Below are 5,189 nucleotides of genomic sequence, written 5' to 3' on the forward strand. Positions count from 1 at the left end.
GAGGTTTCTGTGTGCGGTTTTGTTTCATTTCCACAAACTTGAGAGAAATGAAAAGCCCCAAATAAAGACACTATTTAAGCGTGGTTGGCTGAGAACCATGTTACAAGTGCACGATCTTACCCAAGCCCCAGACCTCCTGAGTCTGTGTCTGAACGCTGCCACCGAGGGTTCTGAGGCTCCCCAACCTCGGAGAACTGCTGCTCTGGACTCTTCCGTGCCCCTGCTTCACGCTGGTAGGTAGAATTAGAACAGTAGGTGAATTCGTGATATAAATTAAGAAATGACCGTGCCCAGTACCCATCAGCTACAGATGCCTTACTGTACAGCCCAGCAACAGGCTGAAGGGCCTCCCGTGCACCTACAATCCCCCAGCGTGGTGTCGACCACCGGGAACCTGTCCCCGAAGAGGGGAGAGCTTCGGACGCTGGGTGCCTAAGCGAGTTGAGCATCCAACTCTTTATTTCAGTTCTGCTTATGATCTCATGGTTCGTGTGACTAAGCCCCGTGTGGGGGCTCTTGGTGCGGAGCCTGCTTGAGATTCTCTCTCAAAAATAAGCATTAAAGAAAACAAGAGGGGAGGTCTTGAGACAGGCAGCACTTGGGTCTGGAGAGAGCAGATGATCCTACCTGCAACGCCCAGGTCCCAACCAGAGCCCCGGCTCCTGTGCGGAAGTAGCAGCCCCGTGCAGGTCGGCCGGACTCGGAGCTGCCCCTGCCAAGGAGATGAGCTCTGAAGGCAAGAAAAACAAAAGAAACCTACATCCTACCAACACTGACTTGCTAATCAAAAATCTCCCCCCATGACGAAGAACCGGGACCAGATGGCTTCACTGGTAAATTTTACCGAAGAATTAATACTAATCCTTCCCAAACTCTCCCAAAAAACAGAAGAGGGAACACTCAGAAATTCATTTTTTTAAAGTAATCTCCATGCTGAAAGCAGGGCTTGAACTCACAACCCCAAGGTCAAGAATCACATGTTCCACCAGGTGTCCCCCAAACGCATTTTAAAAAGCCAGTATCACCCTAATGAATACAAATGGAAAAATCTTTAGCAAACAGAATTCAACCCATTTAAAGGATCACTTGCTGGGACATCTGGGATGTGTCCCTGGGATGCGAGGCTGGTCTGACACATGACCAACATGCTGCATGCACCACACTAATGGATTATGACCACACAGGTGAGGGTTTTTTACACACAGGAAAGTATATGACAAAATTCAACATCTGTTCATGGTGAACCCTTAAATTAGATCTGGAAGGAATGTCCTTCCACATAATAAAGTCCACAGCTATCATCAGGATCAGAAGGAAGATGGGGTGGGGCAGCTTGCGGGGGCTCAGTTGGTTAAGCATCTGACTTCCGCTCAGGTCATGATCTTTCGGGTCATGAGCTAAAGCCCCACATCGGGCTCTGTGCTGACAGCTCGGAGCCTGAAGCCTGCTTCAGATTCTGTGACTCCTCTCTTTCTGCCCTACCCCTGCTCACAATCTCTCTCTCTCAAAAATAAACATTAAAAAAAAAAAAAAAAAAAAAAAAAAAAAAAGGCAGGCAGGGTCACCTCTAGTGCACACAGCATGAGCAGTCCTAGCCAGAGCAGTTAAAAAGAAGGAAGAGGCATCAGAATTGGAACAGAGTAAGTAAAATAGTCTTTGCACACGTTTTCATAAATAAAATTCTAAAGATCCAACAAAACCTGTTGTAGCTAATGGACATTGTAAAGTTGCAGGACATAAAACCAATGCTCACAAAAGCAGCAGTATTTCTGTACACTGACAACAAAGTATCTGAAAAATACAGATGATCCCATACTTACAACAAACAGCACCAAAAACAAAGTGCTTAAAATTAAAGCACTAAAAGCTCTCTACAGTGACGACGACAAGCTACTGCTGAAAGACACTGAAGAGTCAAAACAAACTGGCAGAATTACTGCTGGGGCAAAACCCATCATCTGTAGTCCTCCTAACCCGGTGCTCGCCCTGCCTGTCCAAGCTGGTTTCTTGTTTCAAAAATGCCTCACGCATTTTTGTCTCTCTTCATATTTCTCCCTCTGCCTAGAATAACCTGTTCTCCAACTCCGCATACTCTAATCCTATTTAATCCTTGGTTCCCAACCGTAGACACAGAAATCAATGGAATACAGAATACAAAACCCAGAAATGGACCCACATCTATACGGCCAGCTCATCTTTGACAAAGCAGGAAAGAATATCCAATGGAAGAAAGTCTCTTCAACAAATAATGTGGGAAAACTAGGCAGTGACATGCAGGAGAATGAAACTACCGTTTTTTTCTCTTTTTATGTTTATTTTTGAGAGAAAGAAGGTGAGTAGGGGGAGGGGCAGAAAGAATATGAAGCAGGCTCCAGGCTGTCAGCACAGAGCCCGATGTGGAGCTGGAACCATGAGCCGTGAGATCATAACCTTAACTGAAGTCACTTAACTAAGCCACCCAGGTGTCCCCTGTACCACTTACTTACACAAAAACAAATTCAAAATGGATCATAGGCCTAACTGTGAGACAAGAAACCACCAAAATCCTAGAGAAGAAAACAGGCAGTAACCTCTTTGACATCAGCTGAAGCAACTTCTTACTGGATACATCTTCAAAGGTAGGGAAACAAAAGCAAAAATTAACTATTGGGACTTCATCAAGATAAAGACCTTCTGGCCAATGAAGGAAACAATCAACAAAACTAAAAGACAACCAACTAAATGGGAGAAGATATTTGCAAACAACATACCCAATTAAAAGGATAGTACCCAAAATCTATAAAGAACTTACCAAATTCAACACCCAAAAAGTGAAAAATCCAAATAAAAATGGGCAGAAGACACGAATAGACATTTTTCCAAAGATATCCAGATGGCCAAAAGAGGTCACCGTCTCAAAAAAAATTTTCCAGGGGCACCTGGGTGGCTTAGTCAGTTAAGTGTCCAACTTCGGCTCAGGTCATGATCTCGCGGTTCGCGTCGGGCTCTGTGCTGACAGCTCAGGGCCTGGAGCCTGTCTGGATTCTGTGTCTCCCTCTCTCTCTGACCCTCCCCTGCTCACGCTGTCTCTCTCTCAAAAGTAAATAAAACATTAAAAAACGTCCTATATGCTTTTTTTTAAAGTTTATTTTGAGGGAGAGAGAGAATCCCAAGCAAGCTCCATGCTGTCAGTATAGAGCCCACCATGTGGGGCTCAAACCTATGAACTGTGAGATCATGACCTGAGCTGAAATCCAGAATCGGATGCTCAACCAACTGAACCTCCCAGGTGCCCCTCAATACACTTACTTTAACAATCTGCATGGGTGGTTCGGTCTGAACAATCTGGGTGGTTGGGTCTGTTAAGCATCGGATATCAGCTCAGGTCATAATCTCATGGTTCATGGGTCCAAAAAGGCTCTGTGCTGACAGCTCAGAGGGTGGAGCCTGCTTCGAATTCTGTGTCTACCTGTCTCTCTGCCCTCCCCGCTCACACTCTGTCTCTCTCCTAAAAATAAAACATTAAAAATTTTTTTTAATACAAAAAATTTTAAAATCTGCATACGGTCGTCTGGGTGTCTCAGTTGCTTAAGCATCCGACTTTGGCTCAGGTCATGATCTCACAGTTCGGGAGTCTGAGGCCCACATCAGGCTCTGTGCTGACCGCTCAGCCTGGAGCTGCTTCGGATTCTCTGTCTTCCTCTCTGCCCCTCCCTGCTCTCTCAAAAATAAACATTAAAAAAAAAAAATCACACATAGTGGCCCCACACAGTTTGGAACGCATGCTGTTCAAGGCTCATTCTCCATTCGCAGACTGCCACTCAGGTTTCCAGCAATCTACACTTCACTGAGCCTAAATTTGCACCTCCTAGGGTTTTAAGGATTAAATAAAGCAATTAACAAAGCATCTGACATTTGCCTCTTGGTTCACGTATGCCTGTTAGGAGAGCAAAAGGAGACCAAAACCTTTCTCTCTGATCTAGGCAGACAGGACTCAGCAGGTAGATAAAATGTGAATCATATTACCATTTCCTTACATTTCATGCAATATTTTTACCCAATGCAAGAAACATTCTTACACATAACTGACTAGCTGAACAAAGCCAAAGTAGATAAACTTTCAAATACACAGAATTCAAATTTAAACACTTTGGTTCTTATGGTGGATCACAGCCTGTGCAATTTTGTAAAATATTAATGCAACTTAAATAATTTGTCCAAAAAGCACCAGCTAAGCAGTCAGGTTCAGGTTTTCCTTTATGGCTGCTGAAAGGATTCGGGCTACTGTGCTTCAAGTATCTTGCACATTTCATGGTCTGCTAGGGCCACTGTAACAAAGAAACAGACTGAGTGACTTCAACAGACTTTTTCTCACCAATTCTGGTGCTAGAAGTCTTGAGTCAAGAGGCCGGAAGATAGTTTCTTCAGAGGCTTCTCACCACACTTGCCGACTGCTGTCTTCCTCTGGTATCCCTGCGTGTGTCTGCATCCAAACCTCTAATAAGGACACCAATCCTCATACGCTTAGGCTCCCCGGGCCTCACTTTGCCTTCACTACCTCTTTAACGGCCCATCTGGAAAACAGTTCCATTCCCAGGTACTATGGAGATGAGGACTTCAGTGCTGGAACTTGGAGAGAGTAACTGCACCCATGACCCCATCTTATTTAAAGAATCCAGCAGTGGGCCTGGCACACGGTAGCTCCTCAATGTATTTAGTAGCGACCAAGCACAAAGAAACAGAAGAGGTTCTAAAATGATTTAATATATTCTTTAAATGCCTTCTGGAAGGGCAGGGATCAACCTGCACGCAGACTTACCAAGTCCGTCGGCCCCTCCTGCTGGAAATAAAGGGGAGAAGAGAATGAAGGGTGAGAAATCCTCACTCGTGCCGGTGCATTCTCCGAAGGGCCCGAAGGACTACAGGGTAAGAAGACACGTGGAGTGTGTATAACGTGTCTGAGCCTTCCCTGCGGTCTCAGCAGTCCGCCACTAACCTGATCTGGCAAAGGAGACCCCCCCCGCCCCCCGCCTGCATTCCACCTCCTCGGCCCACCACCACCTATGCAGCAAAGCCATCACACTCGTATTTTTAAATCCCAATGCAGATTTAACTAATTTTCATTTTTAATATATAATATAAATGCAACTAGATATTGTCATCTAAAAGAATTTCATAGATCACATTACTATTAAAAAACTTCTTAGTAA

This window comes from Crocuta crocuta, unplaced genomic scaffold (genome assembly GCF_008692635.1).
Source record: "Crocuta crocuta isolate KB4526 unplaced genomic scaffold, BGI_CrCroc_1.0 scaffold80, whole genome shotgun sequence".
NCBI lineage: Eukaryota > Metazoa > Chordata > Mammalia > Carnivora > Hyaenidae > Crocuta > Crocuta crocuta.